The following is a 14,247-nucleotide window of genomic DNA, read 5'->3' as shown; positions in this document are numbered from 1 at the left end:
ACTGTAAACTTGCAATACAGTTGTAATAATGCACAGCCTGAGCCACTTCCTTTCACATTGTATATTTTTCATTGTTTATCATAATAATAATGTTGTTGCTATTTTACAATTTTATAGGAAAGCAAGTTTATGGAGGATCTGCATATTGACTCTCATTGTACCATACAAGAAGAATAAAGGAATTCAATTCAATAAAAGAGAGTGCATATTTATAGATGATGACAACCGGCTTCTAAGTCGATTTAGATTTCCTGACACTCTTCTTGGAGCTCTTGATATTTTTCAGATGAAATGCAGTGAAGTGTGTATAAATTAATATATATTATATAAAAAAAAAAATATATACTGAAAAGTTTTTTTTTTTTTTTACTTCATTTAAATATACTGTTACTAAACGTATGGATACGGTAGCGACAAGCTGGCACCCCGTTCAGGGATTGTTCCTGCCTCTCACTGTATGCTTGCTGGGACGGAGGTGACCCTGGATGGATAGATGGATGGAATAATTAAACATGTACTACAAAGTTATTTCAGTGTTCCTTAAAAGTTTTGAAGAATCAACATTCTAAGCTTACAGATGGCTTGACATTTATTAAAGACCCGATTGTGTGGCGACTGGTTACTTGGCGAAAAAAGGACAAGAATTGGGGGTTATTACGTTTGAAAGAGACAGTACTGCTGCAATAAGCTATTTCATTGAGGGTTGCGCAGAAAGCATCTTGCGGGAGGCAGGAACAATCTCTGGCCAGGGCACCTGCTCATTACTACCCCTGCGCCACTAAGTTTAATACATGCTTTAGTTCATGGATATCATGATACCGAGTATACATCTTAGTATATAAATTGTTCAGAGCGCTTTAATATCATGAATGTAATGTATTCTGTGTCCTGTTGGCGTAAGAGAAAGCCCGTTTAAGAAGTAAGTAGTGATTCACACACAGGGCACATTGAAGAACACACCGAATACGAAGAGTGCTAACGTGCTACTTTAACTAGTTTCTCAAATCCCATCGTAACTAAAGATTTCAAAGATTAAGTTTTTGACGTTCTACTTTAATGACAAAATAAACTAAGTGATAAAAGTGGAAATTACGAGATTAAAGTTGACATTTCAAGCTCCCCCCCAATGGTTCCCTATTTTCTTTCTTTCCTCTGCACCGTAATAAGCTTCCATATGACACTCGGATGGTGGGAAACATTTTTTTTTTTTTTTTTATTTTGGGCACTGTGACACTTTCTGAACTTGAACTTTCTATCTACTTCCTTTTGTTGTTTCTACAACTGCTTAAAACAACAAATAGTACGTTTTTCCTTGCCTTCACTTGGCATTCGCAAATATTCTTTATTCCCCCCGTGCTTTTGCCATTGTCTTTTCACAGAACATTGAAATTAATGGAATATTTATACTGACTTGCATATTCAAACAGGTGTAATTCTGGGAGGAGTGTTACATTTCACATAGTCCAGGATTTATGTGGCGGAAGTTCATGGAAGTTGGCTTAAAGAAGGTTTTCTACATCTGAAACACATTTAGACTTTTGACCGTATGCCATGTTCGAGTGTGAATTTTACGCATGGCATTATGCATGAGGCCCCTGGTTTCTAACTTAACCGAGTTATTCAGCTTAATTCTGTTAGAAGTGTGCATTTAAATGCGCTGACAGACAACCTGAACTGAGCACAACACATCTCAGCCTTCATCATGGCAGATTACCAGTTTACTTCCTTCAAATGTTTAAGGAATACCTAGATCCCACTCATAAAAACAGACAGATAAACATGGAAAACTGTGGAATATGGAAATGTATCATTAGGTATTAAGGTTTCTTTTATTAATTTTTTACCACGCAAGATAATACGGTATTTAATCTTTTACAAGCAATTTTTGCAGAAATCATATCAAGCTTCACTGTCTTTTTTTGTGTACACAAATATCAAAATGTGCAGGACCACCTAGCACATGATCATCAGGCGAAATGTGTGGGATAGCTACGTGTATGACATTAATGGTGGAAGGCTAAAGGAGGAAGTGTCAAGAAGATTACGATAATGTACCCCAAGCAGTCCCCTATCTAAGAAACACAATCAATTGCAAAGCTCATGGGGCAAAAATATCCCAGTGATTTGGATGCACTGGGGTGACAGATTCTCTAAAGTGCATATGCACTGTCCCTTAAACCAGGATCCCTCACTTTCTGTGGCAGTTGTGGATTAATGGAAGGGTACAAAGACAATGATTTTTTCAAGGGCTGCTGAGATACCAATGCTCTACATATATGAGAGGAGAGGGGACAAATAGTCACATTGACTCTAGTGAGGACTGTCTTGTAATTAGCACAAAATATTCATCTAACTATTCACTCAATTCTCTAATCCCTGTTCCCCAAATTTGCACCCCGCCATGTTATAATATGCTATACAATTTGAACTGGCCAGAGATCAGCTGCACCACATTCTGTAGAGAAATGTCCCTCCAAATGTCAAAAAGTCTCCCCCAAAGGAGCATTTCAGTAGGAAACTCAAAAAATGGCTGCGGTGGGCTTGCGCCCCGTGCTGGCTGGGATTGGCTCCAGCAGGCCCCCGTGACCCCTGTGCTAGGATACAGTGGGTTGGAAAATGACCGACTCAAAAGAAAATGGTTTGTTCACACACACAAGTTGCAATTAAAACAAACTGGCTAAAATAAATGTTTATTGTTAACACTTTTAAACAAGAGAAATAAAAGCATGCTGTGTAAGCTGTGGCCTTTCAGAATGAAGCACAAAACTGTAGCAGAATTGGCAGTGCCAAACAAAATATTACAACTTTTATTACATGATGGCTCCAAAAGCATATAGTTACTTTGGTTTTAGCTTTGTCTGTTCCCTTTAAGATAAGACAAATGTGTTCCCCCTGCAATATACTTTCAGTTGGCGTCATGTATATTTTACAAACATTACGAATCTGCTTTATACTTTAGACTTAACATCCGGCGCCGCCGTGAGTGGCAGCCTTTTCAGCAGCTCCGTGTATGACTGTATATGTATGTGTACTATGTGAATTTCCCATCGGGATTAATAAAGTATCTATCTATCTATCTATCTATCTATACCAAATATAAATGTAGCTGATCTAACCCTCTATTTAGTGTTAAAAAAAAAAAAAAAAAAAAAAAATGGGTATGTCTATAAATAAGCATTTATGCAATTTTAAAAAGTGTACATTCTTGGTGTGAATAGGGACGGGTATCGAAAACCAGTATGAATATTGTTACCGATTCCAGACTGGTCAGTACAAAAACCATCAATAAGCTTAATTAATTCTAACATTAGCGGCGTTTCAAATTCCCAGCCGTCCCCTTATGATGATGACACTGCATGTATATATGACCTACAGTCATCACGACATATGTATAAACCAGTCCTTAGCCCATTGCTCAAAACAGAAAACGCATTGTGGCTGCCACACGTTCCCAGCGTTCATTTGACGCATCCTCCGAGTACATCCTCAGAAATAAATGTGATACATGCAGGAGTTACAATACCAGCAAAAAGTCGGGTGCGGCTTTGCAGTGTGATCAAGTTGGAACAAGACATCAGAGTTTGCTTACTATCTACATGCGACAGAAAGCCGCTTTGCGAATCCTACAGGATCGATATGCGTGCTTCGATGTTTGATGAATGGTTCGATGTGGTGAAACAAAATGCCGACATACAAATGCATTTGTGGTGCTTTTATATTCAAGTGTCGCATATTCCCCCAACGTAATGACATGATACATTTTAAAATTCTCACATACCATCTTCACTTTTTTTTCTCCCCCCACTTTTACAACAGCATCAGAATGTACAGCAGCATATTTGAGCCAGAGAGAAAAAAATTAAGGACACAGTGAAAAGGTCTCTTTTGTGATTAAAGTAGATATTTTGGCTTTAACCTTGAAATGTCCACTTTAATGATAAAGTATGAGGTTAAAGTAGACCGTCGCAAACATCAACTTAAAACTGACCCAGTTGTTAATTGCTATGTACTTCCTACTGAACTGACAGCAGCAATCGCCACACAGAACACATTAAATTTATGATATTTCAGCTCTTTGCACATTTAGAATCCTTAGATTTATACTTATCACTTTCATGATGAAATTCATTAAAGTATGCACGTTACATTTTACACACAAGTCGTTAAGTCAATTAAAATAATGAACACTTAATAATTACACATGTGGGGGCGGCATGCCTGGAGTTTGCCTATTTTCCTGTTGAGTTTCCACAGTGTGCTCCGATTTCCTTCCAAAGACATGAAGGTTTGGCAATGCTAAAATGATGCTAGTGTACATTTGTGTTCAACTTGCGATGAGCTGTTGCACCGTCCAGGGATTGTTTCAGTCTTGTGTCCAACGCTGGTGCATCCCTGGATCGATGAATGTAATCAAACATCCTTTTCAGAGATACTGTGGCAAGGTGTACTTGGAATTTAATGGATGTTTCAGGCAATACACAACACAGTGAAGTTGAACAGTTTCTCACTGCGATGATATCTTGCACTGCCACCTGGTAGAATCTTCCAGATTTATGTAAAGTACGAGCACAAGTATAAACAGTATAACTCTTGCATAGCAGTAGCGTCCGTTGGAGCGTGTGAGTCACATGAAGTATAAAACACAGCTTAGAACGCTCAGAAGTATGGGCTTACTTTAGTAAATATAATGATTATGCAGCTAAATGCATTATGTGTAAAAAGGTAGTTGCAAGTAGGCCTACAGGGGGCTAACACCAGCAACCCCTTGAAACACAAGTACAACATTACATAAAGGTGAAGCAGTGCAGTGTGTTTAACTGCTTCAAGAAAGCCTGAAACATACTCATACTGTAGCTTTCCAGCTCCAACCCCGCCGGAATTAAATCATAAATTAATCATTAAGTCAAGATAAATTATAAAAGTCACAAAGTGAGCATCGGTTTTAACGTGTGTTCAGACAGTGTTAGTCAAGCAGCAGTCCATCGCTAGATGAGGAAAAACAATGAAGGCAAAAAACAGCAGAATGCCACAGAGCTGTGGCAAAGTTTATTGTGAAAAGATTTACAGCTCTTAGACACACACAGCATAGCACAATTTGCTAACTGCTAGGTAGTTAAATTTGAACTGAGCCGTCCCAACAACAAAAGATAAGTTCATTTATAACCATAAGTGTAGCCCTTTAAAACTCGAGTTATGCGTTGGTAATAGCAATTTTCCTGATAATTAAAATTGGATTAAAACGGTTTATGTCATTAAATTTTTATATAACCGAGTGTTTTAAACTTAAAAGTAAACGCTGGTATTTATGTTAGCTACCTTCCAAACCAATAAAATAAGTTAATAAAAGGCGCAGGTCAGAAGTGAAGAAAATACAAAAAAGAAAAAAAGTTGTCGACATAACTATACATGAGCTTTTACCCCGAGAAATGTACTTAGATCAATGGCAAACTTCAGCTTTTTGTTAAGTAAACTTGTAGTTGATTCCAGTACGGCGTCAGCTGTCAGGTGAGAATATGTGGATGTGGTGGTGGTTGGATGGACTGTGTCGAGAATGCCAAACTGGTGCTATGTGGAGCATCATCCGTGAAAGGCTGAACAAAGCAGATGCTGGTGGGCACTGGAGTTAGTCGTCTCTGTTGGATGTTGTTGCAGCTCACCAACTGTCATAGCCCACTTGACACTTGCCACGATGGACAGGAGTGTTGGCTTGCTTCTGCTGGGAACAAGCAATTTCTGTATGGTCTGTTAAAGCAAAGAAATTAGTTACCAAGTAAAGCCACGATAGCAAGCATCTATCAGGCTGGAAACGTTTGTGTGGTACCATTTGCTTGAATTTTTGTTGGATTTCTCTTTTTTTTTCCTTTACGCTTTCAGAGAAAGAACTATTAAGTAATCACTAAGACTTTCTCTGGACTTAAATCTACTTAATTTATGACTTTGTATGGGATGTATTTATGTAAATAACAGTTCATGCAGTAAAACTATGGAGTTCTTGTGTTATTTGGTAATAACTGGCTTAGCCATTTTCTGGAGAGAAAGAGGGCAGTGGTTAAAGTATTAAATGTAGTTTAGTAACAAAGGGTGGAATTCATGGTAAAGTTATGTAAATTAGTTAACTGGTTAAAATATCTCTCTCATAGTATGAGTTCAGCAGATATGTTAGTAATCTAATGAAGTAATTAATTTTAATCATAGGTTTATTCATTAAAAGATAGTGTAGAGCATAACACGGTCATGTTATTTAAAAGATTGAAAAAAAAAAAAAAAAAAAACACTCCACCTCCCGATGTAAAAGCTGAGGGGTGCTACATAAGCACTGCAAAAACAAACGTGCTTATCTCAATTGCACAAAAGTTAATTTTTTCAACTGTAGGAAGATGAAAGGAATCCCTTAAAGCCCAGTCACCACCACCACCTCCAAGACATTACATTGACAGTGACATCATTTCACCACATTATGGAGATTAGTATTGAAAAAGGTATCAATAACTATATTGATAAATTGTATTAGTATCAAAATCGTCATCAGTCATCCCTAGGAGTGAATATGCTCAAATATTTAAAGTTATTAAAAAACTTGTGTTTAGATTAAGACAAAAATACATCTAGTCTTCAAGTAAAATTATAAATATGCCAGTAACACATATCGCCTCTGTAAAAAAAAATCTAGGACTTGTCTTTTGCTTTAATATATAGATTACGCAATACAAATTCAAGTACAAATGTTCACATGCCTACTTGAATTACCTGGACAAATTAGTTGTTACATTACATCAATTATACATTATCAGTGGCAGCCCTACTCCTCACAAATAAGGAGTCATTCAGCTTAACACCATTTGCCCACAATCAAATTACTTCAATGGGGATGTGTGTTAGAGATGGACAAATCAAAAGAGCACAGCTCCAAGTTAAAACAAGCTGCAATGATTAAGCACAATGAAATGTAAGAACTTATTGTGGTGAATGTAGACATTATGTTGCATATTAAACAGTTAAGTGTATCTATTCATAAATTGCATTTACAACATTAACTCCTTATTACTGATGGACACTGAATTTTTCTCTATCGAATGGGCACAAAGTGATAGTTAACAAGGATGCCAACGGCTGCTCTATTCTTTGTTATTTCTGTTAACACACACAATACCTTAAATTTGGTAAAAATCAAAAAAAATTCCAAAAAAGCGTATTTATATTAGAATTTCCCTCCTAACTGAAGAGTGTGTATATATATATATATATATAACTAATTTCAGTGTTTTGAAAAGTAAAGATTTATACAGCAAAATACATGTATACAGAAACTGTATGATAAAGATAACCAAGCACTTCGTTCTATGAAATATATCAAAGGTAAAGCAAGAATCAGGTGGGTGAATGGCAGAGCCACACACACACACACACACCACTGAGGTGTCAGTGTCTCCAATTTCAATAAGCACAAAGGCAATTTAATTTGCAGCAAAAACTGGTCACTAATTAAGAAATTGGTTAGAATGAAAACCTGCCACCACGGTGTTTAAATTGAAAATTTAAAAAAGTCTGGGGAGGAGTAGAACTGCACACTCTGAAATGCAGCTGGGAAGAGCTTAAGTTTAGCCTCCCCTCAGTAAATTGAAGACTCAAAAGTTCAAAACTTAAAAGCACAAAAATGAAGTATATGCCACATTTTAGAAAGAGCTAAAATGTTTCAAACCTTAATGTGCAATACAATTTCTGGAGCATCATTATGAGTAATTACTAGACTCATGCTTTAAAGTAATGCAATGTTTATTTTACTGAAGTGAATCCACCTGCATATTATCCCAACAGCACTGGCATATGGGTCCTTTGCAAGGCTCTATGGCATACTTGAGCTGAAAAGGGTATGTTGCATGCAATTCAGTAACAGAAACCTATAAATAAAGGGTCACTTTAGTTTTAATCTATAGCAGATAGCTGGATACTGTATGTTGGTACAGTTTGGTCCGGTAATGCAGCAGCCAGTGTTCATACCATAAATCTTTGCGGACATGGGTTGAGAATGTAAAAGGGATTGTTGTCAATTACAGCACATGAAGGAATAAAACATGAAATTATAACAAGCTTCAAGCTTTTTGCATTCACAGCGGCTGACGATGACATTTAACTCTGTTCTGCAGTTTACTGATTTTGGAGTGTTTTGCTAAAGAAGCACTCCAAACCTGCAAACTTGCGCAAGGTAGGTTTTGAAGAAACCAGGCTTCCACCTTATCCAGGTTACTCACCTCATCCTGACTTTGCGTGTGCATGTAAATGCAACCAATGCTTCTTTGTATTTCTAGTTTACTTGCTTCAAGTACCACGCTTGTAAAAAAAAAAAAAAATGGAAATGTAAAAATTTGACGTTTATTAGCTTGAAATTATCTCAAAACAATCATCTCCCAAGCCTAAAATGGGCAAGCTGTTCACGACTTTAACAACAATCGGTTCTTGGATTTTTTCTTTTTACCACATAAACACATTGAAAGACGTTAGGTCGACTTAACTCATTTAAAAAATTTATCTTGTCCCTTACTGGTGTAGTGGGTCAACGATGCTTGTTTGTTTATAGAACATTTCAAGTTACTGTGAAACAACTGAAAGGTATTCATTGCATAAACCATAAAACCGTAATAAAAACTTAAAAAAAGAAAAGTCAGCCTAAATGTACAAAAAGGTTATGCGAAATACAGGAAACTTTTTAAAAATTCCAAACACGATGTAATGATCAGTACAAAGTGAATCGATTGTGGAGGTTATAGGATGGCAAGGTCAACTGGAAGACGTAGTTTGTTTCTCTCTCTTCGTTACCACGGAGACACAGGACTGACATGATGCAAAGAGAGAATAAAGCCTGGTAAAACCCACTTATGCACACACCAATACTCAATATAAAAGCATCAATTAATATTACGCCTCTCGCAAACCGAGGAAGGCACAAAGAACGTGTAAACTTCAGTTTCAACGATCGATATTATGTTTTATTATCAGATGGGAACAACAAAAAGACCTTACACAAGAAAAGATAACCGGGTTCCTTTTTGGTCGAATTATGCTTCCTATAAGTTTAAAAGATCACGCCCATTGCGATCCAGTGAAACGAACTTTAGTCAGGGAGGAAAGCAACCGTAAGAGTTCGTCGGGTCAACTGCGAACTCCGTCGGCGTATAGGAGACTACTCGAGCGTCTGAACGCGAGGATCTCTCTTTTTCCACTTGAGACACGTTGTATAAAAGAAAAGCAAAAACCCCGAGAACTTCAGAAGTTTTTAAGCATGAAAAAATCGAAAAGAAATTATAAATGTAACCACCTTATGATTTTTTTAATGTTATGAATTTAGTCGCTCTAGCAAAATTGAATATGGAGAAAAAGGTAAGGCGATATTTCCATGAAGCAAAGACAGATTTCATTTCTCAAAAGCAAGGCGCAATACAGAACACCGAAAACGACCGTGTGGAGCTGGATTCATTCAGAATGTAATCACGACACACCTTCACGCCAGTCTTCTGACTTTGTACCTTCTGCTGCAATTTCTTGAAATATTTAGACCGAATTACGAAAGCCTGTAACTGGAGAAAAAAATCCAAATAACGCGGTTTACGATAATATCGTGTATTCGGCGAAAGAGCGCCATGTCTAGGGTTCACACATGCGCACATCGCGTCGAAGGCAAGACGACATTTTACACAACGCCCTTTCAATTGAAATACACATTTTTGCCTTTTAAAAAGGTTCTCAAAATTCAGGTCAGCCCAAAGCAAAGCAACCCGAAAATAAAAAACGGCAAAAGGGTCTGACGGGATAAAATGAAACATCAAGACACTTGCTTAAAGACAGTCCATGCCTCGTCTGCAGTGTCCACCTGCTCTCCAAACGCGCGGCTGGCGCCATTTTGTGGCTTGTGCAGACAATGGTCTCGGCTGAACCGAAACGGACATTTTGACAACAAAATAATTACTTCCTAACACAACCCCACACAATAAATAATTAGAAGAAGAAAAAAGAAAATGCAACACATATTGGAAATTGGTCCAACCTGCACAACTTTATTGTGAAATATTACCGTCGTATAAGTTAAATCAGTTAGTTAAAACGCACAATGCGCGTAAAACCGTACATTGTGAAGAATCAATGCATTTGTTTTCATCATGCACTGTAAAATCACGAACCCATCGGTTTACATTTTTCATTTCAGACATATTTCACTAAAAACTGCTATTTTACGCACGGTTTATATAGATATATATACATAAAATAAAATTCGATGACTTGTTTCTTACCCGTACGTCCAATCTGTTGCTCCTTCTCCTTAAGATACACGAACAAAATAACCAATGAATATGGACTCAAAAACTACAACAGAAAATGTCTATATTAACAAAATAAACCACTTCAACTAAGCACCTCCGCGCAGCAAATGGCAACTGATATTTTACGGCTGCTAGAAGCACTTTACGTTGCTTCTGTTGCCTGGCGACAGTTCTTGATCACGTGTCAGAAAGGGCGTGCCAAATAGGGAAATGACGAAATTAGAGTCTCGTATTCTCAGGATAATCTGGCTAAATAGATTTTTAAAGAATGAAAAATAATTTGTGGTGTCATATGTATAAAAATTACTTATGGATCTTTTGAATCAATTACGGTTTTGTCCTCCAGCGCGCCTGACTCTTTTACATTTGATTCTTTTATCTGTTTGTCCTAGCTCTCTAATAACTACTCCCACAAGGCTAAAAACGACAAATTTCAGATTTAAGAGTGTGGGGTAATGTTTTACATCCCAGGGTCAGTGATTATGAATTCATTTTTTTTTTATTCTTCGTGCAGGAATTTAGCACTCTATGGACCTGTATCGGAGAGTAAAAAATGACAAATTGTTATTAAAATCGAGAATTTTTAGACTTAGAGTACATTTAAGTTGAAGAACATATTTTAATATTTGATGCAATGTTCTTGTTTATTATGTGCTTCTACATCATTAAGTAAATCATTACATTTCTTATGAACACACCGAATTATAGCAGTTTACGCTAATTCAGAATTGTCCAAATCAAAGTGATTTTTACACCGAATTATAGCGGCCAACGCTAATTCTGAGTTTTCCAAATCATTTTTTTTTTAAATCTAGGCGTTATAGATTTCCTTCAAAAATGCGAATGGTTTAAAACGACTGCGTATTAAATTTTCACCAGTTCATCAACAAGGGATACTATATTGGAAAATTATCTACAAACATAACTTCAGACCTCACAACTCCACATTATTAATTGCCAAGAAAAGAAATAAATTTCTGTTTAGTAAGAATTTGTTGGAAAAGAGGATATAGTCTGCGATGCACTTTCTAGATCAGAGAGAACATTTTGTTATATGAAGATTTCTGCCTGAAATTTATCACATCAATTGATCATGAACAGTTCAGAAATGTCATGAAAGTAATTCATTACCTATACCGATATGGTATAAGGCGTCACAAAATGTTTTGACTCCAACTCCCTGACTTCCTAAGATTTTCGTGGACGGGCACTACTTCACTGGCCTGAAACTTACAAATACTACAATTTGGAATATTTATATTGATAATTTCCTTTTCAATCAAACAGGAATTCAGTGTGTCAGATTTTGGAAAAAGCTGACATGAAAAACTAGGAACAAATTATAATATTTCCAGAATGTGAATTAAATCAATTACAAAATTAAAAAAATATAAATTCTTCCAAATAATTTTAAGACAGAGATTTAGGCTGGATATTAATATTTGCATCTTTTGTGTTGAAGAAATTGAAACAACAAATTAATGCAAATTTGCTAAAATCTTTTGGAATGACCAATGTTTTCGGTTATTTTCAAAGATTTTTGAATTGAAAAAATTCAGTGGAGATGTCATTTTAGTATTATTACAAAAGATAATAAACCTGAATTAGTCAGTAATACAATCATTTTAGGAAAATTCTTTTGTACATAAAGTTGGAATTATGGAAGTTAAGCCATCTTAATTTTCTTTCATAAGGGACAGTGCTAGTTCCAGAGATTCCTTTCTTCCCAGTGCAAAAAAAAAATCCTAAGTGAACCAATGCACTATTAAACTGCAAACCACTAAGGGACAGTAAATAATCTATTTTTCAAATGCTGTAAACATTTTAGAATTCTTGTGTAAGGTTTTATCTGGCCCTGACCCTATTTGTTTATTTAATTTCTCTTTGTTATTGGAGGCAGCTAATAAGGCAAGTTTTATGTTTCTTGAGCAAACTTGACTAAATAATAACCTTAACCCTTAAATTCATGATGACAAAAAAGGCCAGTAAATTTCTGTTTGGTTAGTGAACCCGAACTATTAAAAAAACCCTAGTGTTGTTTTTTTTCTTTCTCTCCCTATCCTATATTATTTTTCATATTTCTGCATTTCATACTTAATACTAGGTGTTCTATTCTCTCTTTGTAAATAATCTGTCTTTATTGTTGTATTGTACTTTGTATTGTTATGATATAAAAAAAGAAAAAACGCTTTAAAAAAATAAACTGGGTCCAGATCCACATTCTTTTTTTTTTTTTTAGCTTTAAAGGAATTCGGTAACTTCATTTTAATTAATTCTTTCTCAGTGTGTTTTTTCACATGGACTAATTTTGTTCCAGAAGCCAAAAACGTGTTTTTTATGTAAATGCAAAATTGGCATTCAGTTTATGTGGTAAAATCCATAATCTGGTGGCATGATAACACAGTGTTTATGCTGCTGCTTCACAACGAGGCCTGGGTTCAAGTCCTGTTTGCTCCCTATGTGGAGTTTGTATGTTCCCCCCCATGTGCACATGGGTTTCCTCTGGTTGCATTGGTTTCCTCCCACAGTCCACAGATGTGCAGGTTAGGTGAACTGGCCATGTTAAATTGCCCCTTGTGTGTGTTTTCCCTGTGATGAACTGGCACACTGTCCAGGGATTGTTCCTGTCTTGTGCCTGATGCTTGCTGGAACAGGCTGAAGCTTCCCCACAATCCTCATCAGGATAAAGCAGGTATAGGAAATGTATGGATGGATGAACATATTTCACCAGTCCTTTGGTCACTTCATTGGCTTCCTATTCACCTCCGTATTAAATACAAACTTTGTTTGCTCACTCACCAGTGCATCCATGGAAATGCTCCACAATACCTTAAGGAACTTTTTATTACAATCTACTACAAGAAACCTTCATTTTGTAAACACCTATTGCCTTCGCCCGCCTATGACAAAACTTCGTACAATGGGTGACCGAGTCTTTGCAGTTGCTGCTCCATGGCTCTGGAATGCCCTACCAGAGAACCTGAGAACACAGTAGATTGTGGGCTGTTTTAAAAAAACAGTTAAAGACTTTTCTATTTAGGAAAGCATTTTAACAAAATTGCCTGTAATTATTGTTTTATCTTTGTTTTTATCTCGTTGTGTCTTTGTTTAAATTTTTTTTAATGTAGCACTTTGAGGTTTACTATAAATGTAAAGTGCCTTATAAATAAAATGAATTATTATTATCTTCTTCCTGGGGCATAAGGAAGTTCAGACAATGGGTGGCAGTTTTCAGTACAGGTCTGAGACCATTCCTACTCTCAATTCATTTTTTTATTACTGTATCACAATGTACAAAAATGGATGAAAGCATTTAAAAAGGTTCTCTACCTTGTGCCCGAAGGTGGCAAGAAAGGCAGCAGCTCCCTACAACCCTGTAAAAGTATATACACAAAATTAATGAGTGGATATATAACACTCATTATTATTCAGTTTATGGAGGACTATTTTATTCTTTGAAAATTGCTCCTTGCGACTCATAAACAGGCCAACCAAAATATATGGTATTTATGGCATTGTTTTCAAATCATGTTTCAACAATTTAATACAATTTTGGGTTCAAATCACTTTAAAAAAGAGTTCAAGTTGTAACCTTGCCCTGTTACCTGTAATATGACAAATATCTGCCACAACAATTCTAAAAATAAGTCACCCTCATCCTGGAAGGCACAGTGTCCATTAATTAATCTCTAACTTTAGTTGAAATCATTGTTTGAGTGGTCTGGATCCACAGCATGAATAACTTTACAAAAGTTCTTTTTTATTATATATTTATTAAAAATAAATTTTACTACAGGCTTTTGGTTCACAGCACTAATGGAGTGCTTTACATAAATCTTAAATGTTCCTTACAAAATCCAGTCCTTCTCATTTCTGTCAAATGGTGTAATTCTGACATGGTTTCACCATAAAACATCAAGATCATACATTTCTT

At 36.2% G+C, this 14,247-nt stretch overlaps 1 protein-coding gene across 2 annotated transcripts in view; it reads right to left on the bottom strand.

The window, feature by feature from the left end:
• The window catches only part of ncoa5 (nuclear receptor coactivator 5), a 34,725-nt gene extending 24,273 nt beyond the window's left edge, over positions 1-10,452 (bottom strand). For both annotated transcript variants that reach the window (XM_028811860.2, XM_028811861.2), the window contains exon 1: positions 10,284-10,452. The gene's annotated coding sequence lies outside the window, so the exon portion shown is untranslated. The remainder of the gene's footprint in view (positions 1-10,283) is intronic.
• Between the last annotated feature and the right edge of the window lie 3,795 nt (positions 10,453-14,247).

Source organism: Erpetoichthys calabaricus, chromosome 10, assembly GCF_900747795.2.
Source record: "Erpetoichthys calabaricus chromosome 10, fErpCal1.3, whole genome shotgun sequence".
Taxonomy (NCBI): Eukaryota; Metazoa; Chordata; class Cladistia; order Polypteriformes; family Polypteridae; genus Erpetoichthys; species Erpetoichthys calabaricus.
Note: the sequence above shows the minus strand (reverse complement) of the source record. Positions and strands in the feature narration are given on the sequence as shown.